Source organism: Oncorhynchus masou, chromosome 25, assembly GCF_036934945.1.
Source record: "Oncorhynchus masou masou isolate Uvic2021 chromosome 25, UVic_Omas_1.1, whole genome shotgun sequence".
In the NCBI taxonomy this organism is placed as follows: domain Eukaryota; kingdom Metazoa; phylum Chordata; class Actinopteri; order Salmoniformes; family Salmonidae; genus Oncorhynchus; species Oncorhynchus masou.
Window position 1 is genome coordinate 9,140,378 of NC_088236.1, and position 25,358 is coordinate 9,165,735.

General features: G+C 47.6%; 1 long non-coding RNA gene across 1 annotated transcript; it reads right to left on the reverse strand.

The window, feature by feature from the left end:
• Nucleotides 1-2,801: 2,801 nt before the first annotated feature.
• On the reverse strand, nucleotides 2,802-25,067 carry LOC135513742 (uncharacterized). Its single transcript, XR_010451575.1, has 3 exons — nucleotides 24,851-25,067; nucleotides 3,711-3,971; nucleotides 2,802-2,882 (listed from the first exon to the last, which is right to left on the reverse strand). It is a non-coding gene; the product is annotated as an uncharacterized LOC135513742 (long non-coding RNA).
• Between the last annotated feature and the right edge of the window lie 291 nt (nucleotides 25,068-25,358).

The following is a 25,358-nucleotide window of genomic DNA, read 5'->3' on the forward strand; positions in this document are numbered from 1 at the left end:
TAGTAGTAGTGTACGGTAATGTATATAGTAGTAGTAGGGTACGGTATTGTATATAGTAGTAGTAGGGTACGGTAACGTATATAGTAGTAGTAGGGTACGGTTTGGTACGGTAGTAGTAGGGTACGGTAATGTACGGTAGTAGTAGTAGGGTACGGTAATGTACGGTAGTAGTAGTAGGGTACGGTAATGTACGGTAGTAGTAGGGTACGGTAATGTACGGTAGTAGTAGGGTACGAAATTGTACGGTAGTAGTTGGGTACGGTATTGTACGGTAGTAGTAGGGTACGGTAATGTACGTTAGTAGTAGTAGGGTACGGTAATGTACGGTAGTAGTAGTAGGGTACGGTAATGTACGGTAGTAGTAGTAGGGTACGGTATTGTACGGTAGTAGTAGTAGGGTACGGTAATGTACGGTAGTAGTAGGGTACGAAATTGTACGGTAGTAGTAGGGTACGGTAATGTACGGTAGTAGTAGGGTACGGTAATGTACGGTAGTAGTAGTAGGGAACGGTAATGTACGGTAGTAGTAGGGTACGGTAATGTACGGTAGTAGTAGTAGGGAACGGTAATGTACGGTAGTAGTAGGGTACGGTAATGTACGGTAGTAGTAGTAGGGTACGGTAATGTACGGTAGTAGTAGTAGGGTACGGTAATGTACGGTAGTAGTAGGGTACGGTATGGTATATAGTAGTAGTAGGGTACGGTAATGTATATAGTAGTAGGGTACGGTAATGTATATAGTAGTAGTAGGGTACGGTAATGTATATAGTAGTAGTAGGGTACGGTAATGTATATAGTAGTAGTAGGGTACGGTAATGTATATAGTAGTAGTAGGGTACGGTTTTGTACGGTAGTAGTAGTAGGGTACGGAAAGTACGGTAGTAGTAGGGTAGGGTAATGTATATAGTAGTAGGGTACGGTAATGTATATAGTAGTAGTAGGGTACGGTAATGTATATAGTAGTAGTAGGGTACGGTAATGTATATAGTAGTAGGGTACGGTAATGTACGGTAGTAGTAGTAGGGTACGGTAATGTACGGTAGTAGTAGGGTACGGTATGGTATATAGTAGTAGTAGGGTACGGTAATGTATATAGTAGTAGGGTACGGTAATGTATATAGTAGTAGTAGGGTACGGTAATGTATATAGTAGTAGTAGGGTACGGTAATGTATATAGTAGTAGGGTACGGTAATGTATATAGTAGTAGGGTACGGTAATGTATATAGTAGTAGTAGGGTACGGTATGTATATAGTAGTAGTAGGGTACGGTAATGTATATAGTAGTAGGGTACGGTAATGTATATAGTAGTAGTAGGGTACGGATTTGTACGGTAGTAGTAGTAGGGTACGGTTTGTACGGTAGTAGTAGGGTACGGTAATGTACGGTAGTAGTAGTAGGGTACGGGCTTGTACGGTAGTAGTAGGGTACGGTAATGTACGGTAGTAGTAGGGTACGGTAATGTACGGTAGTAGTAGTGGGGTACGGTAATGTACGGTAGTGGTAGGGTACGGTAATGTATAGAGTAGTAGTAGGGTACGGTAATGTACGGTAGTAGAAGTAGGGTACGGTAATGTACGGTAGTAGTAGGGTACGGTAATGTACGGTAGTAGTAGGGTACGGTAATGTACGGTAGTAGTAGGGTACGATAATGTACGGTAGTAGTAGGGTACGGTAATGTACGGTAGTAGTAGGGTACGGTAATGTACGGTAGTAGTAGTAGGGTACGGTAATGTACGGTAGTAGTAGGGTACGGTATTGTACGGTAGTAGTAGGGTACGGTAATGTACGGTAGTAGTAGGGTACGGATTTGTACGGTAGTAGTAGGGTACGGATTTGTACGGTAGTAGTAGGGTACGGTAATGTACGGTAGTAGTAGTAGGGTACGGTAATGTACGGTAGTAGTAAGGTAAGGTAATGTACGGTAGTAGTAGGGTACGGATTTGTACGGTAGTAGTAGGGTACGGTAATGTACGGTAGTAGTAGGGTACGGTAATGTACGGTAGTAGTAGGGTACGGTAATGTACGGTAGTAGTAGGGTACGGAGTGGTACGGTAGTAGTAGGGTACGGTAATGTACGGTAGTAGTAGGGTACGGTATGGTACGGTACTGGTAGGGTACGGTGTGGTACAGTAGTAGTAGGGTACGGTTTTGTACGGTAGTAGTAGGGTACGGTAATGTACGGTAGTAGTAGTAGGGTACGGTATGGTACGGTAGTAGTAGGGTACGGTAAAGTATATAGTAGTAGTAGGGTACGGTATGGTACGGCTGTAGTAGGGTACGGTAATGTACGGTAGTCGACTAACCGGTGCCTGGTTCTATTTATTGTCAACATGATAATTCAGTCAATCATCCTGACATGGATTTTTGTCCATATCACCCAGCTCTTATGAAGCATGAAGCAGTATGGCTAAACAAATACAATAATATGATAATAGCAAAGTAAATCACAGCACCACTCTGGAATTGTTATATTCTACATCACTGTTGGAGAAAGAACACAAGCATTTCGCTACACCTGGAATAACATCTCCTAGATATGCATATGTGACCAATACAATTAGATTTTATTTGACAACCTGAGCACATCTCCACTGGTAAACTGGTGTTCAAGGGAAGAAGCCTTTTCTGGAGAACCACATCAAAGAGGACGATCTCACAGACCATTTACATTGACAATCAACCACCATCGGCATTGTGGGAAGCTCAACCAACCCAGGTCCGAAAGTGAGAGGGAGTGAGAGAAAATGAGACAGGATGAGAGAGAGAGGGATGAATCGTAGATGTCTCCTTACCTCGAGCAGCTGAACTCTGACTTTGTTGATGACCTTCAGCCAACGTACTCTGACCGGAGAGCAGGGAGGTGGCCCATGCTCACAGAAGCTAAGAGATAGACAGAGAGGATGGGGGTTTGAAAGAGGAGACAGAGAAAGAGAGAGAGAGAGGAGGGGGTTTGAAAGAGGAGACAGAGAGAGAGACAGAGAGGAGGGGGGTTGAAAGAGGAGACAGAGAGAGAGAGAGAGAGAGAGAGAGACAGAGACAGAGAGGAGGGGGTTTGAAAGAGGAGACAGAGAGAGACAGAGAGGAGGGGGTTTGAAAGAGGAGACAGAGAGAGAGACAGAGAGGAGGGGGGTTTGAAAGAGGAGACAGAGAAAGAGAGAGACAGAGGAGGGGGGGTTGAAAGAGGAGACAGAGAAAGAGAGACAGAGAGGAGGGGGTTGAAAGAGGAGACAGAGAGAGAGAGAGAGAGAGAGAGAGAGAGAGAGAGAGAGGGGGAGGGGGGGAGACAGAAAGAGGAGACAGAGAGAGAGAGCGACAGAGAGGAGGGGGGTTGAAAGAGGAGACAGAGAGAGAGAGAGAGGAGGGGTTTGAAAGAGGAGACAGAGAGAGAGAGACAGAGAGGAGAGGGGTTTGAAAGAGGAGACAGAGAGAGAGAGAGACAGAGAGAGAGAGAGAGCGAGAGAGAGAGAGAGATGAGGGGGGTTGAAAGAGGAGACAGAGAGAGAGAGCGACAGAGAGGAGGGGGGTTTGAAAGAGGAGACAGAGAGAGAGAGAGAGACAGAGAGGAGGGGGGTTGAAAGAGGAGACAGAGAGAGAGAGACAGAGAAACCATTTAATACACTCAGATTAAGGCACCATTTAATACAGCGTTACTGGTGCGAACTACAGTAGAAAAAGCCAAGGCCTTTAAGTAATGTCAACTAAATATACCTGATCTGTTTCTCTGTCCCACGGTTGTCCAGGGGTTTGGGCGGTGTGATGATGGACTCCTTCAGATCTTTGTTGGACCCTGGCTCTGGGACAGCCCTCAGCCCCTTCTCCTCTGCCTCCTCTTCCTCCCAGGAGGCTTTCTGTTGGCTGTGGAGAGGGGGGTGAGGGCTGGTGGGCTGGGTAGCCTCTGGTTCAGAGCTGAGCTGGGAGCTGGCCTGGCTGAGGTTCCCTGATGACCCAAAACGGCTGCTGTCCACCGGGCTAAAGGGAGGGACACACCAATCAATCAAGCCCTGACTCTAAAGGGTTCAATACCACAAACTGTCTTCATCTATGCAGCTGTGGACTCTGATGTACTGAAAAGTACTTTGTCAAAATTGCTAATGTAAACAGGGCTTCATCATTTATTTAATTTGATTTATTTAACCGTTATTTATCCAGGAAGTCCCATTAAAGTCCAGATACCTCTTTTTCAATAAACATTTCATTGATTGCTTGAAATTGGGGTTAAGCCTAATCTTAATTGTCCATGACATCTACCTAAAATATATATATATATATTTTTTTATGAATAAATGTTATCTTATTTAATTAGTTACGGGGTTATTAGAATTGAGAGGCGCGTGATGATGTTGCTAGGGTAAAGTGGTAGCAGCAATTAGCTGTTGTTAATTGTCAAACTGAATAGAGAAAATGGAGGACGGGGATACTTTAGAGCTACTGTGTGGAGATACTTTAGAGCTACTGTGGGGATACTTTAGAGCTACTGTGTGGAGATACTTTAGAGCTACTGTGTGGACACTTTAGAGCTACTGTGTGGAGATACTTTAGAGCTACTGTGTGGAGATACTTTAGAGCTACTGTGTGGACACTTTAGAGCTACCGTGTGGAGATACTTTAGAGCTACTGTGTGGAGATACTTTAGAGCTACTGTGTGGAGATACTTTAGAGCTACTGTGGGGATACTTTAGAGCTACTGTGTGGACACTTCAGAGCTACTGTGTGGACACTTTAGAGCTACCGTGTGGAGATACTTTAGAGCTACCGTGTGGGGATACTTTAGAGCTACTGTGTGGAGATACTTTAGAGCTACTGTGGGGATATTTTAGAGCGACTGTGTGGAGATACTTTAGAGCTACTGTGCTTTGACCAGAGATCAAAACCTGGGTCTTCTGAAGTCAATATGACTGTGTTAACCAGCTGAGCTAAAGCCTAGGCATTAGCTCAGGTAGCTGACACAAGTATTCAGGCCTCAGGCGAGGTCACCCACGACACAAGTGTGATTCCTAATCCACTACCTTTACACCACAACTGCTATCCATTTTCACAGCAACTATCATTCAGTGCCTCTCATCCAGCAACATAGTGCCTGAGAGCAGCCATTCCTCATTAGAGGACAACAGTAGGACTATCAGGGTTGGAACAAACACGCTTTGATCTACAGCGACTAAGGAAAAATACAGGAGTCAAAAAGCAAGCTGCTGTATTTTATCCTGTCATGCGAGTGCGCGTGTGTGTGCGCGCGTGCATGCGTGCGTGCGTCCGTCCATGCGCGTGCGTGCGTGCATGTGCGTGCGTGCGTGCGTGCGTCCGTTCGTCCGTGTGTGTGTGTGTGTGTGTGTGTGTAACAAGGGAACTTTCTCCGAGCCTTAAGCAGCAGCACGATTTACTTTGCATTGGGCGATGGCCAAATTACTTATCGCTGTTCCTTTTATTTCCGTGTCCAGCCGCCACTGTGTCGTGCGCAACCGCGCCGGCATAAATCTCCCCGCACTCGATTCACATAAACAAATGGGCCGGGCCGAGAGAATAACTCAGAGGACCCGAGGGAAGGGAAAGGGAGGCCATTCCACAAGTGAACAGCAAATAAATAAAGACTGTCTGCTTTTTTATGCATTGCACTTCCATCACTGTCATAGAAGCCATTACTGTGCTACTGTAAGTGCAAGCTAGCTTTTCTGTATATTTACTAAAGTATTGTGAGTCACTTTCCAGGCTGTAGCTTTATCTTTTAGTTTGTTTATTATACGAATAGGATTACAGCTTTTACTCAGTTTGATTTTAGCTAATTAAAGGGCTTGTAATATAGAAATAATTAGTACATATACATGGATTTCACGCAAGAATGTCTTTCAATTATTAACGAGAACGATTTGTGTTCTAGAAATAAAAGCTAAATTCATGGACATTCAGGAAAAGAGTGGAAAAGGAAGGTCGTTATAGAATTTGCTAACAGCTGACACAGAGAGACAACTAACAAACAAAGCACAGGGACCTTTTGTTTTGTTTGGGTGAATGTAGGAGGGAAAGGACAAGCACTAATCCAACTAACTCCTATTGTCTATGCTATTACAGCATAATAAATGGATTAACCATTCATCATGCACCAATTACTAGCCTTTTAGTGGGGTCCTTCATCAGGAGTGTGTCCATTGGCTGTACATTGGCCGCATTGGGCTCTGTAGAGGAGGGAGGTTCAGACAGGGTGTCCTTTCCTACTTCAGGAGGGGTGATATGTAACTTAGGTTTATCTGAACCCTCTGACAGAGACATTGCCAGGGACACTGCCTCTGAAGGTATCCCTGACTGCATCGTCAGTGTCTCGCTGCTCCCCGGGCTCTTGTCCATGCTTCCTGTTTTACCGGATGTGTCGGTTGGCTCATCCGTGTCACTGGGATCTGCGCCTTCTGTCGCGTCCGAGTCTGCCTCTGCATCGCTGAAACCGTCGTCAGCATCAGCTGGTCTAGCACCCTGAGCTCTGGGCTGAGTGGTGACCACAGAAGGAGGGGATTCTGCTTTGGGAGGTTCAGGGCCACTCTGCCATGGGAAGCCCAGTGTCTTCCCAAACATGGATGCAGCCGAAGGAGGCTCCTCCTTTCTAGCAGGTTTCTCTTCCTGGAATATACCAGACGAGAGGCCTTTAAAACCAGAGAAGAGGCCACCGTCTTGTGGTGTCTTCGCTGTAGCAGGTGGGGTTGAAGGCGTTGAAGAGAAGAAGGATCCGAGAGATGAAGCACCATCAGATGCTCCAGACATGAAGCCAAATGTAGATGGAGCCAGACTAGGGATGTCAAACATGCCCTTAGGCTCTGCAGCTGGAGGTGGTCCAGCTTTATCAGCCCCTGAAGAATCAGGCTCTCGAGAAACGACCACAGGCTCCTCGTGGGTTACCCCTCCCTCAGAAAGAGCTTCTTTCTCCTCCTCACTAGACCTCTGGGTATCTTCAGTTGGCCCTCCTTCGGTTGTCACATCTGCCTCTCCTGACAGTGCTGCCTTTTCAGGGTCACAACTGTCCTTTACATCTCCTGTCCCAGAGACAGTCTCATTTTCAGAAGGTCCTGTGGGTTCTTGAGGTAAAGTTTCTAGTGGTTTAGGTGGCTCTTGCTCTTTATTAAACATACCAAACAGGTCACTGGTCAGGGACTCAGTGGGGAGGTTGGTTGGCAGACCAAAGAAGGAGCTTTTCTGCTGCGGCTGACCAGAAGCAGGAGGAGGAACAGGTGATGACCCAAAGAATGAAGTCTGTGGGGATGAGAAAAAGCCACTGGAAGCTGCTTGTTTGTTTGAGGCAGCAGGGGCACCAAACATGGACATGAATCCACCAAATCCAGATGGCTCAGGGGCCCTCTGTTGTGGTCTTGGTCCACCCATTCTTGGGCCAGGACCTCTAGGACCTCCCATACGGGGTCCTCCCATCCTTGGACCTGCCATTCTTTGACCTGGTGGGCCAGGTGGTCTTGCCATGCCTGGTCTGGGCTGCTGTTGTTGTTGTGACATCTGACCAGGAGGATACTGCTGCCCAATTGGAGGTGGAGGACTAGGCCCTGTCACCTGAAGTTGCTCTATCACTGAAGGATGGCTTATTTCAGCTGGTCTCTCCTCAGTCGGAGATGGAACAGATTCCACAGGTTTCTCTGTTTCCTTTGTTACTTTCTCTGCTTCTATAGTTACGGTCTCAGATTCTATACCAACCTTTTCTGATTCAACCTCTGCCAGAGGAGATGTTTCTGTAGCTGTTGTTGTTTTCACAGCCTCGTTGTCTTCCTCTACAGACTTCTCGATTTCAATGACAGACATCTCTGGTTCCAAATCAGCCCTCTCAGATTCCAGATCAGCCCTCTTAGATTCCAGATCAGCCCTCTCTGGTTCCAGATCAGCCCTCTCAGATTCCAGATCAGCCCTCTTAGATTCCAGATCAGCCCTCTCAGATTCCAGATCAGCCCTCTCAGGTTCCAGATCAGCCCTCTTAGATTCCAGATCAGCCCTCTCTGGTTCCAGATCAGCCCTCTCAGGTTCCAGATCAGCCCTCTCAGATTCCAGATCAGCCCTCTCAGGTTCCAAATCATTCTTCTCTGATCCCACAGTTGCTTCCATTGAAACCATGCTAGATTCCAAAGGCTTCTCGGATTCTACTGGTTTATCAGCTTCTACTAGTGTTTCACATTCTGGTAGTTTCTCTGATTCCAATTGTTGCTCCGTGTCATCTAATTTCACCTCAGTTGATTCCATTGGTTGCTCACGTTCAAAGAGCTTGCCAATATATATTGGTTGTTCAGTGGTGGTAGATTCAACTGGTGCTAAAGGTTGCTCTGTTGCTGGAGGTTCATCTGCTTTCGGCAGAGGCTCCACCTCAGGCTGAGTATCTATTGGTGGAGTAGTACTTTCTTTAGCCTCATCGAGTTTCTCATCCATTCTTAGTTCACCTTCCACTGACACAGCTGGTGTAGACTCATGTGGTAGATCTTCCAAAATATTTTTGTTAATGAGCTCATCATTTAGAGTCAAAGTTTCATCCATAATATCCTTTGTCTCTGATGTTGCCTGCTCAGGGGCAACCTCTTCCTTTTCAACAATTGTTTCTTCAGGCTTCATTGCCTCAGGCTTTTTGTCTTCCATGAATGACATGCCAAGGATTCCAAAGCCACTAGTCTTAGGTTTGCTCTGATCAGTTCCTCCACCAAGTGAGAAGATGGAAGAGACTTTAGATCCTAGACCCTCTGGCTCTGGTGGTATGGAGGTCACTGGTGGTGCACCTGCTTGGTTCTGACTGGGGGGTGTTTGTGGGCTGGATCCACCAAACATTGAGAACATTCCTCCAGATGCTGAGGCTGGGGCTGGAGGGCCACCAAACATTGAAGACATACCACCAAACATAGAAGACCCGGCTGGAGGGCCTCTTGGTGGGGCAGCACCAACTTGAGGGCCCCTTGGACCCATAGGAGCTCTTGGGCCTGGAGGGCCTTGACCTCTTTGGCCCATAGGTCCTCTTGGACCCATTGGACCTTGAACTCTTGGGGCCATAGGTCCTCTTGGACCTCTTGGGCCCATGTGAGGACCTTGTGGACCGGGTCCAGGGGGACCTCTAGGCATGGGTGGTTGCTGAGGAGTAGATCCTCCAAACATTGAAAATAGCCCTTTTTCTTGAGGTGGAGGCCCTCTTGGGCCAGGTTGTGATTGAGCAGCAGGTCCACCAAACATAGAAAACATTCCTCCAGGTGGTGCTGTTGGTGCTGGGCCTCTGGGTCCAGCTGGAGGCTGAGCACTGGGGCCACCAAACATGGAAAACAAACCTGTTCCAGGAGTTTCTTTTGGAGTCGAGGAGCCAGGGAGGATGCCTCCGAGTATTGATGATCCAGATTGTTGTGGACTGGCACTGGAGCCACCAAACATGGAGAAAATGCCTTTCTCTTGTTCTTTGGGGGCTGTGGCCTCTGGTGGAGCAACCTCTGGGACTGAAATGTCCTCCTTAGGTGATAGACTCTCTGTTTCAGGAGAAGGTTCAGGACTGGACTCAAAAGCAGCATCCTTTTCATTTGTGATCTCAGGAGGCACTGTGGCTTCAGATGACGTTACCTCGGGAGTAGAGCTCTCTTCCTTGGGTGACAAGTCCTCATACACTGGTTCACTGATTACTACAGCCCTTTCTTTAACATCAACAACTGACATAGCTTCTTCTGAGGCTGTTACTTCAAGCACAGAGTCTTTCTGACTAAGAACAGAATCCTCCAGTGGTATAGTTGCAGGCTTCTCTAGTGATGGGGTTCTCTCGCGCGGAGTGACTTCAGTTGTTGTCTCATCCTGAGGAGGGGTAGACTGCTCATTGATCTTGCAGAATAGAGAATCCTGGAGCTCTGGGGGAACTACCTCAGTGGGTGTAGACTTCCCAGGAACAATGACCTCTAAGGATTCCTGTTTTTGGATAAAGGGTGCACTTGAGTCCAGGTTGTCAAGCTCTCCTAGTGTTTCATTCTGTGGACTTGGAGGTGATATAAATAGGTGAGGTAGTCTCCTCCGAGGAACAGGAGGAGGCTCAGTCAGTAAATAACCATCAGTTGGAAGTCTCTCTGAGGATTGAACCACTATGGAGAGATAATCCGGAGGAGTTATTTTCTCCTCAGACAGACCTGCGTTTGAGCCAACTGCAGCCGATGTCAATGAAAATGTTCTATCTGGTTCAGGGACAGTTACTGCTGCTTGTTCCTCAATAAAACTTCCCTGGGGGGAAGTAATCGATTCAGACCTTGTAATGTCCTGTGACGGGATATCTTTGAGTGAAGTTTCTGTTGGAGAGGATGCAGGTGACTGCTCTGACTGTGGTTGGAGTGGCTCTGAACCGGATCGACCAAGCTTTGACAGCATGCCTTTAGATGCCATTTCAGCTGTTGGACCTACTGCAGGACTCTGCACTGGGGACATTTGAGGACTTGGAATTGGAGATAGAGCTGATGAAGGAGAATCAAAACTTGTTCTGGTAAACATTGAGAACAGTCCTTTGCCTGATGTTTCAGTGGTTGAGCTTGCAGCTGGGGTTACAGCTGGTATTGCGCTTGGTGATGCCATTGGACTGGTTCCAGTCAACATAGACATGAACCCTTTACCAGGTGTCTCAATACTTGGAGAAGCAGCTGGAGACTCAGCTGGGGTTGTGGTTGGTGATACCAAAGTACTGGTTCTAGATAATATGAACCCTTTACCAAGTGTCTCAATGCCTGGAGAAGCAGCTGGTGATGCAGCTGGGGTTGTGGTTGGTGATACGAAAGTACTGGTTCTAGATAATATGAAACCTTTACCAGGTGTCTCAATACTTGGAGAAGCAGCTGGAGACTCAGTTGGGGTTGTGGTTGGTGATACCAAAGTACTGGTTCTAGATAATATGAACCCTTTACCAGGTGTCTCAATACCTGGAGAAGCAGCTGGTGATGCAGCTGGGGTTGTGGTTGGTGATACGAAAGTACTGGTTCTAGATAATATGAAACCTTTACCAGGTGTCTCAATACTTGGAGAAGCAGCTGGTGAATCAGCTGGGGTTGTGGTTGGTGATACCAAAGTACTGGTTCTCGATAATATGAACCCTTTACCAGGTGTCTCAATACCTGGAGAAGCAGCTGGTGATGCAGCTGGGGTTGTGGTTGGTGATACGAAAGTACTGGTTCTAGATAATATGAAACCTTTACCAGGTGTCTCAATACTTGGAGAAGCAGCTGGTGAATCAGCTGGGGTTGTGGTTGGTGATACCAAAGTACTGGTTCTAGATAATATGAAACCTTTACCAGGTGTCTCAATACCTATAGAAGCAGCTGGGGTTGTGGTTGGAGATGCCAGAGGGCTAGTTCCAGTTAACATGGACATGACATCTTTACCAGGTGTCTCAATACCTGGAGAAGCAGCTGGTGATGCAGCTGGGGTTGTGGTTGGAGATGCCAGAGGGCTAGTGCCACTTAACATGGACATGACATCTTTACCAGGTGTCTCAATACCTGGAGAAGCAGCTGGTGATGCAGCTGGGGTTGTGGTTGGAGATGCCAGAGGACTAGTGCCACTTAACATGGACATGAAATCTTTACCAGGTGTCTCAATACCTGGAGAAGCAGCTGGTGATGCAGCTGGGGTTGTGGTTGGAGATGCCAGAGGGCTAGTGCCACTTAACATGGACATGAAATCTTTACCAGGTGTCTCAATACCTATAGAAGCAGCTGGGGTTGTGGTTGGAGATTCCAGAGGGCTAGTGCCACTTAGCATGGACATACAAGTTCTATCTGGTGTCTCGGTTGGAGTTGACGATACAGCTGGAGAGACAACTGGTGTTGACCCTTCTTGAGATGTTAAATTGAGATCTTGAATAGTAGGCGTGGGTGTTGAAGCTTCAGCAGTTGTAGTTGCTGCTTCTTCCTCTGACACCTTTGAACTCTCAGTCAATTTAACAACCAGATCTGGTAGATCATGAACAGGTGATGGAAGAGCGGCATTTTGGGTCGATGCTACTTCTGTTGTGTTGTGCTGGGGGATCACACTGCTTTTTTCAGGCATCACTACAGTATGTGTACTTGCTGGGACAGATTCTGCATGTGCTATAGTACTATGAGTGGTAGAGTCACTGAACTTGGAGACCAATCCCTGGATAGTTGTATCAACTGTTGGAGAGACAGTTGGAGAGACAGCTGGAGATGCCACAGGGGTCGGTGTGGAGATAGACACAATAGGAATGACGGGTGCTTGCTGAGTTGTGATTGAGGTTCGAGGGCTTACACCACTGAACATGGAAACCAAGCCTTTGACTGATGTGTCGGTGGTTGGCGATGTTGCTGATGTTTGAGTTGGAGACATCTCAGGTGTCAGAGCAATAACTCTGGATAATGATCCTTTAATCTGAGCTTCTGTTACCACAGGTGCTGTAGAAGCTGGGCCATGTGGTTTGGTTGCTTGAGAGACACTAACCACAGAGGTCTCAGTGGTTGGGTACACAGTTGTTGTTCTTGTTGATGGTAGGTGGATGGTCACTGAGGCTATAGGTGTACTACCCTGTATCTCATGTATACTCTTCACAGGTGGAGGAACAACCTGGGATCCATCAGGTGCTTGAATGGTCATTGCTATGCTTTCCCTCAGGCCTTCCTCATTCAAGCTTTCCACTGTTGGTTGTTTGATAAGAATCCGGGGTCTGGAGGGCGTGTCACGTTGAGCCAATGGCTGAGTTCTACCTATGAAACCTCTCATGTCGGGCTGTTGTTGTTGCTGATACTGTTGTTGTTTCTGATATTGTTGCTGATATTGTTGTTGTTGCTGATATTGTTGTTGTTGGTTTTGTTGCTGTTGATTTTGTTGCTGTTGATATTGTTGCTGTTGATATTGTTGCTGTTGCTGTTGATATTGTTGCTGTTGATATTGCTGCTGTTGATATTGTTGCTGTTGCTGTTGCTGCTGCTGCAGTTGTTGTTGTTGTAGTTGCTGCAGAACTACTTTATGTGTTTCTTGTTTAGGATCAATGACACTTGGACCACTAATATGCTGTTGGGAACTGTCGTGTGTGATGGACGTCCTTCTGACCTGAGCAACAGAGGTTTGAGGAGGTTCTACTGGTCTTCGAAGTGAAGGACTATGAAGAGTTGAAGCATTCAATGGACTTTTCTGTGAATAATCCAATTGTGATGGTGTGACTACGGCTTCCCTTCTGAACTGCATGCTAGGTTGCACAGAGGGCTGTGTTGATATGGGGGATTCTCTAGAAAGCAATGGTTTCTGATCTGGAGAAACAGAGGCATCTGGTCTGACCTCAATATGGGAGGCTGGAGGTGTGGTTTGCTGCAGGTTATTATACTGATACAGTGAGAAAATAGAACCCCTTCGAGAGGAAAGATCCTTTACTTCTTGATCAGTTCTGATTATAGGTTTGTTATCTTCAACCTCCACACTCAGATCAACAGCACCCTGAAGTGTCTTCTTTCCAATAGGCCTTCTTTCAACCCTTTCTTTCTTCACATTGGCGAAATCCATAGGTTGCCCATCCTCCAATACAGTGTAATGGACGGCCACAGGTTGTGGATGATTTTTTGGGGCAGAGAAGTCCATAGGTGTATTGAGGGGTTGGTTGTCTTTGTTTGGCTGCCTTGTAAGCGAGAGAACCCCGTTCCTGTGGTATATGGGGATCTGCTGGCGCAGAGGTTCTATTGTGTGGACTCCATTCATGCCTGGTCTTTCCTGTTGCTGTGCTCGGGCTTGGACTGTAGGGGCTTCCTGCAACAATTGTTGTTTAAGCTCAGAAGATGGTTCCAAAATCAAAGGAACACCAACAGACTTAATCTTGGTAACAGTGGGCCTGCTTTTAACTAGTGACATTACTCCAGTCCAAGAGGGTTCCGTGGTAATTTCAGCTGGTCTCTGGAGTGGATTTGGGGACATATCTAAGGAGCCTTTGATGGTGTTTGCTGGTGCTGAGGTTGTTTGGTAGGCTGGAACACAAGGAGGCACTTGCCCAATATTTTTAGGCATTTGTTGCCTGGGAACAGTTGGTTGCTTCTCGGGAGCAGGTGGTTCTACAATCAAAGGAACACCGACAGAGTCCTTCTGAGCTCTGGTATCGGCCAATGGCCTAGCCTTCACCAATGCCATTGCATCTGAATGGTCAAGATCTGTCAATACCTCAGCCTGTCTCACAAGTGTGTTCTGAGTTGACATATCTAATGTAGATTTTATAGAGTTTGCTGGAGCCGAAGCTGTCTGATAAGGTTGACGAGGAGCTGAGGCTGTCTGGTAAGGCTGAGGAGCAGAGGGCTGCAATATTCTCATAGATTGATTTGGAAGGAAATGTTCTGTGGTAACCACTGAAGCAGATATAGCAGTTGGCTGGTGTAAAACAGGGCTGGGGGCGACCTGCTGTGTTTGCACCTGTATTTTGGGAGGCTGGTCCACTATCAATGGAACACCAACAGAGTCTTTCCAGGCAACATCTCTAGCTGTAGGTTTGGTCTTCACCAGAGATATTACTCCAGTCTTGCTTGTCATTTCAGATTGGCCCTCCGGTGGCATTGATGGCCTGGGAGACATATCCAGAGCTGCTTTTACAGAGTTTGCTGGGGCTGATGCTGCTTGATGAGTTTGAACAGTGAGCAGTTGATTTGACAGCGACTGTTTTCTGGCAAGGACACCAGCCGCATTCTGGAGAGGTTTTTTATGCTGTAAACCCTGCTCGGATTGAGCCCGAGTTACGACTTGCCGTAACTGTGGTAGATGATGTCCCTGAATTTCTGTGGACTCAACTTTAAAGGTCAGGTCAACAGAGCCTTGCCGATCAGACATTTCCTTCAAAGAATTAACAGTTGAGGGTCTTTTGTTCAATAAAGACATTGCCTCAGTATCAAGATTCACTGACGGCATATCAGCTAAATCAACAGATGGTCGAGGGGAAGGTTTTGGGGACATATCCAATGTGGCTTTCATTGCATTGGCTGGTGCTGTGGCCTCCTGGTAAGTTTGTCCAGTTGTTGGCATATAGCCAATGGACTGGTTTGCGTGAGATAGCTCCTGTGCGAAGACTACCCTTTTGTTGGCAAGGCTCGGGGAAGTAGTCACAATTGGACTTTCTAGGGACTCAACTTTTAAGGACAGGTCAACAGATCCATGTTGATTAGACATTTCCTTCAAAGGATGAACAGTTGAGGGTTTTCTGTTCAATAAAGATATTGCCTCAGTACCAAGATTCACTGATGGCATGTCAGCTTTGTTATCAGATGGTTGAGGGGATGGTTTTGGGGACATATCTAATGTGGCCTTCATTGCATTGGCTGGTGCTGTGGCCTGATATGTTGTTGGTGTATAGCCAATGGAGTGGTTTGAAGGAGATGGTTCCTGGGCAAAGCCTGCCCTTCTGTTTTCAACCTGCTGCCTCAGAACAGGGCATGGGGTAGGAGTTACAATTGGACATTCTAGGGACTCAACTTTCAAGGACAGGTCAACAGATCCATGACGATTAGAAATTTCTGGTAAAGGAGCCACAGCTGAGGGTCTTCTCTTCAATAAGGACATTGCCTCAGTATTAACATTATCTGGTAGCATCTCAGCTGAAGTACTAGATGTCTGTGGAGATGGTTTTGGGGACATGTCCAATGTGGCTTTGGTTGAATTGGCTGGTGCTGTGGCCTGATAGGTTTGTCCAGTTTTGTACATGGATTCAATGGACTGGGCTGAAGGAGATGGTACCTGGACAAAGCTCACCCTTCCGTTGGCAATCGGCTGTCTCATAACAGGAGAACAAGACACCGTTGGACTTTGCTGAAGGTGCTGCTGAAAAACAGTTGGAGAAAGTAACTGAGGTGGTTGCTGTCGCTGAATTTCTGGGGACACAACTTTAAAAGACAAGTCAACAGATCCACGGCGATTAGACATTTCTGGTAAAGGAGCAACAACTGAGGGTCTTCTCTTCGATAATGCCATTGCCTCATTCTCAGAGGGTATTGGGAACGGTTTTGGGGACATGTCCATTGCACCTTTGATATAGTTAGCTGGTGCTGACTCAGAATGGTAAGTCTGAACTGATGCAGAGGATCTTCGTTCAAGCTGTGGTCTCTGAATTGGTACAGAGGAAGGTCCTGGTCTCTGATTGGTTACAGAGGAAGATTTATACTCACCCCTAATTTCTGGGCTGGGCGATCTTCTGACTGGTATATGGGACTGTACACTATGTTTGAGAGAGGTCTGATGACTAGCAGAAATTATTGGAACTCTTCGGGAGTTGAGCTCATCTTCATGAGTCCATTCAATTTCCTCTACTTCAATCTCCTTTGTCAAATCTTCAACTTCCGCCGGTGTCTGTTTAGCTGTATTCGCCTTGTGCTGAAGCTTTTCTTTAGCTCTTTTCAAATTGTACTTTGTAAAGTCAACAACTTCTTTAGGTATTTCAGCAGATGTATTAGTTCTCTGCATTGAATCCTTTGATTTTGTGCATTTTTCTGTTTTAGCTACGGTTGCAGAGAAGTCCATTGCTCTGTTGCCTAGCCGAGGGTCTGTACATGTGCCAATGAGGTCATTCACGCGATAAAGGCAAGTATTGTACGAAACTGGGTTCATTGGGTGTTGCAAACTCCCATCAGCTAACATAAATTTGGGCACGGGTGGCTGAGGGGGTTTGACTGGTTCTTGTACAACTGGTGAGGCAGATCTTCTGTCTATTATCACATTTCTATTGGTAGTATTCAAAGATGCTGGTTGTTGATATCCAACAGGTCTGGGTTGATTCATTCCTATAGCAGAGGTCATTTTGTTTGTCTGCTTTATTGGTGGTGTGGGCTGCTGTGACTGGGAAGACTGTCTGACAAGCCCCGCTCTCTGTGGTGAAGACACCGCCGGTGAACTCACTGCTGCAGTTGGGGGTGTAGGTAAGATTCGGCCAGTAGCCATGGTGGCTGGCTTTGGTGGCTCCTGTTGCATTGTGGGGTGAACCACACTACTTGGCACATCCACAATTTTGGATTTCAAACTCTCAAAGCCATAGGAGAGCATGCTCTTTGCCTGTTGGTCAATGGAGGTGGCCTCCTGCACAGTGGGCTCTGTAGGTGTTTTAGCAGCGCCTGGTGTTAGAGGAAGCTTTCTTCCTGATGGAGCAGATCCTGGTTGTGACCCAGGAGCAGAAGGGGTTTCTGGGAGGTTTCTAAAAGTCGCGGAGGCAGGCACTGGAATCCTACTAGACATTGCTGACGGTACAGGGTCTCCATTTGGGATTGGAGCTGTTGGAATTGAAGATGTATCTTTTCTTAAATCAGATACAGCAGCAGTCCCACTAACAAACCCTCCAATAGCTGAAAAGACAGATGTCTTCTGTTTTAGCTGGTCAGCAGGCATTTCATCTGCAGATGCTATCCTAATTTCAGGAATTGGAGAATTAGGGCGATTAGATTGCGGATAGGTTCTAGAGGACATATCAGATATGTTAGTAGACACAAAATCAGGTGAACCTTTTATGCCATGATTCTGCCAATAGGGACCTCCACGGCTGCCCGTTCGTGATTTGCTAGTGAGATCAGCAGCCTCCAATGGCTCCTCGTGATAGTAAAAGTCAGTTTGATGTGTTTCAATTTTGACCTTCCTCAGCTTAAACACAGAGAAGTCTACTGGCTGCTCTGTCTGAGCCACTACAGACTCCTGGAACATCTGAGAGAAGGATTCCATGTTCATATTCATTATCTTGTCTCCTTTCTTGAAGGCTGAGGTGAGGTCCTCTGGGGCATTGAAGAGATGAGATTCTGTTTGTGTCTGACCTGGAGCCCAGAATGCCTCCTCCTTGTTGTAGAGAGGAATCTTGAAGCCACATAGAGTGACTTTGTCTTTTTCTTTTTGCTTATTCAGGATGTTAGCAATGTTTTCTGTGATTTGTCCCAACATCTGTATATCCTCTGGTGCACCACATGCATAGAGGTGCTTACCAGCTCTGTCAGTCAGCAGAGAGTAGATGAACTCTTCGTCTGTATAGATGTAGTACCCACAATCCCCTGTCTCACCTGGCCACCACATCCCTTGTTCCAACAGAGAGAGCCACTGCTGGTACCATTCAGACTCATCTACGAACATGTCATCATCTACATCTCCATTGATCCCTGCTGAACGGCTCAAATCCGTAGCGCCAACGGTCAAATCCTTCGGACCCATTTTAGCTGCGATTCGTTTGAAAAACTCGGTAGCCGACTTCTGATCAATCTGTTTGGAAAAATCTGTAGCCAAATTCTGATCAAATTCTTTATTTGGTCCATTTCTGGCATGTCCATGTTGATTGACTATTTGCCCAAATTCATGGGTGTTTCCATGGATCCCTTCAGTAAGAGATTGGCACCGACTCCGCTTTGTTTGATTATTTTCCTTGGACAGATTGACAGCACTCCCTGACACAATCCAGGGTTTTTCGTTCACCATCCCATCGTGATTGCTAATGTCATTACTCATGTTCAAATGGTCACAGCTGCTCCAGGGCTTCTTGTTCCTGCAAGTCATGTCAAATAGCACAAGATCCTCCTCCTTGGGTTCACGGAAGCCATTTTGGAATGGTTGGGCAATCTGGTCTTTCCAAGGATGTGAGGGTATGTGGAACTGACCGGTGTGAATGTCTTTGGGGTTCCAAACCCCATGGTTCTGCCAGGATGATTGTCCATTTGCTAGCTGTATGTACCCTTGCCTTGTCTGGTAACACTCCTGAACTTGAGCAGAGAGGGCTTCGCTGAGGGCATAATCATTAAGCTGTTGCCAAAGGAGGGCCTCTATGAGAAGCTGATGCTCATAAAGCTCGGGAGGAATGACACCATACTCTGCAAAGTTGTACAACAGGTCCTGGTACCCATACTCTTCTGCTGTGCCATACAACAGACGGTGGACTTCCTCCAGATAGCGTTGGGTTGGGGATATGGCAGGATCCTGTCCATTATGAATATATTGAGGCACCGGACTACCAGAGGTGTCCAAACTTGTTGGGACGGTTGGAGCAACACTAATGGGAATTTCCTCTTTGTTTTGCTTTGGAAGTAAACGGTCAAGGAAACCTTGTGAGCTGCCACTTGTACTGGTCTTCGGTTCATCCTTGTTAAGCGGGGAGATGGGTGTCTTGGTTGATGGTGCCTCCTCCGTTGCACCAAAGAGTCCAGATAGAAATCCTTTCTGTGATCCCTTTGGGTCTTTTTCACCCACACCATCCTGCGAGGACTGGACCTCCACCTGCTTGGTCCGTTGAATCTGTGGCCGGCCTTGTCCAGGCTTAGTTGGACCACCTGGACGTGTCTGCTGTTGTTGCTGCAGAGGTTGTTGAGGTGGTGTCTGCTCCTCTGTGGTGGTTGTGAGCTTGTTAAACAGTCCAGATAACAGTCCACCTGATTCAGCCTGAGGTAGATTCTGGACAGGCTTGTTTGGCGGCTGACCAGTTTGACCAGCTTGCTGAGCTGCGCCCTGTTGAGAGTTCTGTCTGTTGGCTTGTTGTTGCTGCTGTGCAGGGGGTGGCTGGTTAGGGGTTGGAGTTTCAGGAGCGCCCATGCCGAAAAGCCCAGAGAGGAATCCACCTTGTTGGGCAGGTGGTTGCTGGGGTGGGGGCTGCTGCTTTTGAGTTTGTCCTTGGCCTGGGGCATTTGGCCGATTACCCTGCTGGGGAGCGGGCTGTGGTGGAGGTGGTTGGGGGGCACCGAAAATCCCTGATAGCCCTGACATGAATCCTCCCTGCTCAGGAGCAGCAGCAACAGGCTGTGGAGGAATCTGATTTTGCCTCTGCAAGGGCTGCCTGTTACCTTGTTGTTGCTGTTGGTTTGGTCGACTACTAGGTGATCCTTGTTGTTGCTGGGGTCGCTGTTGTTGTGGTTGTTGTTGTGCAGGGGGCGGACCTGAGGAAAATAGCCCAGACAGGAAACCGCCCTGTTGAGGTGGTGGTTGCTGGGATGCAATCTGACCTGGCCTAGGCTGTTGCTGCTGGCCAGGTTGAGCCCCAGATGATGGCTGAGGGGGGCCCGAATCTACAAGCTTATTGAAGAACCCTGACATCATCCCACCAGGACCACTAGGGGGCTGCTGCTGCTGCTGGGGGGGAATCTGACCTTGCTTCTCCCGGGTTTTCCTGCTAGCTTGCTGCTGATTCGGCTGACTCCCAGGAGGGCCAGGTGATTGCTGCTGCAGAGACGGAGGGGCTTGGTTAGCTGCAGCATCACCCATGCCAAACAGGCCAGAAAGGAACCCACCTTGCTGGGCAGCTGGTTGTTGGGATGGGGGTTGCGTTTGACTAGGCGCTTGACTGCCTGGTCCTGGTTGAGCTGGTCCTGGTTGAGCTGGTGCTGGTTGAGATGGTGTTGGCTCTACTGACTCTACTATCTTATTAAAGAATCCAGACAGCATTCCACCTGGCTGCAGAGTTGATGGAGGTGCTGCTTGCTGAGGTGGCGTCTGAGTTGGTAGGTCGGTTGGCTGATTTGGTGGTTGCTGCTCTGGATCCCCTGGTTGTTGCTGCTGCTGCTGACCAGCTACTGTTGAGGGAAGGTTTTCTGTAGAGCCTAATTTCATCAACCCTGACAGAAATCCTCCTGATTGACTTGGAGGAGCAGTGCCTTGTGTGGCAGCTTGTTCTGACCCTTGCCTATTAGATTGCTGCTGATCAGTCTGTCCATGTTGGGACTCTGGTGTTGTCTGAGGGGGCTGAGAACCAGCCACAGTGTCAGAGGCCATTTTCATAAACCCAGAGAAGATTCCTCCAGATTGAATGGGGGGTGGGGGAGTGGCAGACTTTGGTGGAGGGCTTTGGGTTGTATTTAATGGAGTTTGGATAGCTTGGCTGCCTGGAGGAACAGACTGTGGCTGTGCTGCAGGGGCAGACACATTATCAGACGCAAACTTCATAAAGCCAGAAAACATACCTCCCTGTTGTGGAGCTGCAGTCGCTTGTTTTGTCTGATTCTGAGTTTGATTGTTGATTGGCGGTGGACCTGAAGAAAACAGCCCAGAGAAACCAGAGAGCAAACCATGAGGCTGTGCTTGGGGCTCTGTCTGGGTTGAAGGTTTAGCTTCTTCCAGAGGCTTGAGGGGTTCCTGGCTTTGGTCTTTAGATGTCACATCCTTTTCAAGTTGTGATGAAGCATCACCTGGTGGTTGATCTGCAGGTGCTACTGTCAGATCTGCACCAGGAACTGTGATTTCTTGTTTTTCTGGGGTCACTGGAGTTGCAGGTGTCACAGTGGGAGTGGCAGGTACGGGTACCGGTGGCTTTACAGCAGCTTGCGGAGTTGGCTCATTCGGAGGAGCTTTGAAGAGGTTAGAGAACCACCCTGTGTCCGGGTTTCCTTTGGGTACACTTTCAAGGAGTGCGGCGCGGCTTAGAGCAGGAGAAGGGGTCCTCACAGAGCTGGGTGGGGGCACTCTAGGGGCATTGGCATCCTCCCCAGAGGCAAACTTAAGGAAGCCAGAAAGCATTCCCCCTTCTGCTTTAGGCGCCTCTGGAGATGGAGATCTGGAGAACATTGAGAACATTCCAGAAGGGGCAGGAGGTGTCTCAGTCTGGACAGGCGGCCCTTCTGGTGCTGCTGTTATGAGGCTAGTGAGGGATTTATTAAAACTGCTGAAGAAACCTGTGTCCTCTGCATTGGCCTGGCCTGCCGGTGGTGCACAATCAGGTTTTGGCTCAATGATAGTGGGTGCCTTTCTCGCCTGAACGCCAAGAATCTCTCCAGATGACTCAGTTTCTGGGAAAATCTCCACAGATTCACATTGTGATTCTGGGAGGAGCTCCGTGGATCCACCACTTCCTGATTCTGGGTAAATCTCCACTGAGCCACTTCCTGTATCTGGGAGGAGTTCCCCGGATCCACTACCTGACCTCTGGGAGCCTTGCCTCTCAGGACTCTTGGACCTATCCAGAGATCCTTGTCTTGACGCACTGATCAACACAGGTCCACTCCTCTGTTCATCTGGTTGGGAGGATGTTTCTCCAGGAGATGGCTTTCTGGAGAAAAGACTCATGGGGCTGAGCTTTCCTAACATTGAATCAACCATTGAAGAAGGCTGGTTAGCAGTAGACTCAGGCATCTGGCCTTCACTGCCTGGTGCCTGTTGGGGTTGTGGTGGACTCAGTGGACTAAGCCTTCCTAGCATTGATCCAAATATGGAAGTAGGCTGGTTAGTGGTGGCCTCCAGAGTTTGCCGTTCAGTGCCTTCTGCTTGTAACTCTTGGGGCCTTGAAGGACTAAGTCTTCCTAACATTGAATCTAACATAGAAGTAGGCTGGTTAGTGGTGGCCTCCTGAGTTTGGCCTTCAGTGCTTTGTGATTCTTCGGGCCTCGATGGACTCAGTGGACTAAGTCTTCCTAGCATTGAGCCAAACATTGAAGTAGGCTGGTTAGTGGTGGCCTCCTGAGTTTGGCCTTCAGTGCTTTGTGATTCTTCGGTCCTCGATGGACTCAGTGGACTAAGTCTTCCTAGCATTGAGCCAAACATTGAAGTAGGCTGGTTAGTGGGGGCCTCCTGAGTTTGGCCTTCAGTGCCTTGTGACTCTTCAGGCCTCGAAGGGCTTAGCCGTCCGAGCATTGAGTCAACAAAATAGGTAGATGTCGGCTCTGATGTCGGCACCTGAGATGAAGGCGGAACAACTGCAATTTGGGGAGTAGTGCCAGCAGGCTTGGGGATGAAGGAAAGCAGTTTGGAGATGCCAGACTCTGCCTGTGGTGGGGCTGGGGAGGTGGATGGAGCTGCAGTATCAGAGGCTGGTTCAGTTGCTTCAGCAGTCGGCTTGGAACCTGTGATGGAGCTAAACAACGAAGTCATTGAACTCATTGCATTCTTCACACCAGCAATACCCTGCTCAACCGTTGTGTCCTCTTTAATTTCGGCTAGTTTGGCCTCCTCGCTCTTAGCCTCCTCGCTCTTAGCCTCCTCGCTCTTAACCTCCTCGCTCTTAGCCTCCTCGCTCTTAGCCTCCTCAGCCTGGAGTGGTTTCGCTCCAGTTGGCAATGCTGGAAGCTTTCTCCTGCTAGTTGACTTAGGCAGCGATCCATACTTACTGATCTCCTCCTCCTTCTCTGTTAGATACTCGGACACGGAATGTACCAGATTCTGAAGTTCTTCCACTGTGTCATAGTATACCTCTTCTTTAGGCTCCTCCACCAGTCCATGTCCTGGATAGTAGCACTGTCCTTGTCCTCCGTACGGGGATGTGTAACCCTCTGGGTAGTAGTAGCTTTCATATTCATAGGTGACATCCCCATCCATAAACGTCAGGTCATCCAGCTCTCCCTCGGACCCCAAGGAGAACTGCATCTCATCAGATCCCAGCGAGTCGTACTCACTCCTGCCCCTGAACCTGGCATCCTCCTTCCTGGCGGCCTCCTCCTCCCGGAAGGCTGCGTAGTTATCCAGCGTATCCCCCAGCGATGTCTTGGCCCACATCCTGGTTTTATATAGGAGCCCCTCCTCAATGTTCAGCTTCTGACGGAGCTGCTTGACGGAGGGGATTATGTCGATCTCAGGAGGCGAGGTATCATCCTCGAAGCTGCCGGCTTCCTTATAGACCAGACGCACTTCCCCGCTGCCGAAGCCCCGCTTCCTCCGCCTGCCAGTGCCATCTTCCTCCTCTACCTCCCCAGGAGACATGGCATCACATTCCATCGTTTGGTAGAACCTGGAGCCTTTAGCCTCTCCTCCAGGCCCACTGCTGATACGGTAGATAATGGTCTTGTCCTCATCCTCCCACTCCTTCTGCTCCGGCTCCAGGTAGTCATCCAGGACTCCACTCTCTGGCATCTTGTATTGGCTCTCCCAGTCCTCCACACCCATACCTGAGTCTACTGGGATTATCCTGACCTTGTTCTTACTGTTGGACCGTCTACACTCAGAGAGAAATTAAGAGATAGGGAGAGAGAGAGAGAGAGAGACATGTAGGGAGGAATGGAAAATCATGCAGAGGAAGACAAATATAAACAAAGGTCAGCAGTGACAAAATAAATACATTCTAAAGAAAACAGTGTGAAGTATAATAAAAGTCATGAATAGCCAAACAAAAAGACAAAAAATGTAAATGCTGGGTGAAATTGTATGCATGTGTGGTGGGGATGTTTCGCATTTGACCTAAATATCAGAGCATTTGATCTGCAATGTTAAGCAGTAATTTCATTCAAGATGACAACCATGTTGTGGCAGGAGTTATTAAATAAATATACACAGCCATCTAAGGCCAATCGGACAAAATGGATTCTTTCAGAACCAATCACATTTCCTTTGACAGACAATTCAAACCACCAGTAAACAACGTTACCTGGCAACCTATTGCCTAGTATTTGTTATCAGGAATGAGGAAAACTGCATTTGGAGTCCCATCAGGGAAGTTTGTTTAATTTTAATCCTGTATGGGCTCCCATACAGGTGTGTGTGTGTGTATATATATTATATACTTCCAACTCCAACTTCCAACACACACAGTTGAAGTTGGAAGTTTACATACACCTTACTCAAATAGGTGAACACCTAAGCCAAATCTTGTAACATTACAAAAGGGTTTTCTAATGATCAATTAGCCTTTTGAAATGTTAAACGTGGATTAGCTAACACAATGTGCCATTGGAACACAGGAGTGATGGTTGCTGATAATGGGCCTCTGTATGCCTATGTAGATATTCCATTTAAAAAAATGTCATTTCGAGCTAAAATAGTCATTTACAACATTAACAATGTCTACACTGTATTTCTGATCAATTTGTCATTTTAATGGACAAAAAAAATGTGCTTTTCTTTAAAAAAAGGACATTTCAAAGTGTCCCCAAACTTTTGAATGGTAGTGTATCTGTGTGTGTGTCTGTATTTGTGTGTGCGTGTGTGTGCGTGTGTATACGTGTGTGTGTGTGTGTGTGTGTGTGTGTGTGTGTGTGTACCTGGACCCCCTGGCTTCTCTGTAGTCCAGCTCATAGCTGTGTATGGAGTCAGTGTCTCTGGAGAGGGAAGGGTGCTGTCCCCGCCTGTGTCCTATGGGATACTGGTGCACTGAAGAGTTGGGCTGGGGAGTGGTGTGGTACCGAGGGGGGCGATGATGGCTGCCCCCCTCACTCCTGTAGTCACTGTCTCGATCATCCACCGCACTGTCACGGTCATCATAAACTGGGGGGGGGTTACAAGATTATTTAACACACTGGGGAATGATGGCCCAAGTAAAGACTCACACGCCTACACATTCAAGGGTTTATCTTAATTTTTACTATTTACTACATTGTAGAATAATAGTGAAAACATCAACATTATAAGAGCGTCTGCTAAATGACTTAAATGTAAATGTAATGAAATAACACATACAGAATCATTCGGGCGGCAAGTTAGCCTAGTGGTTAGAGCGTTGGACTAGTAACTGGAAGGTTGCGAGTTCAAACCCCCGAGCTGACAAGTTAC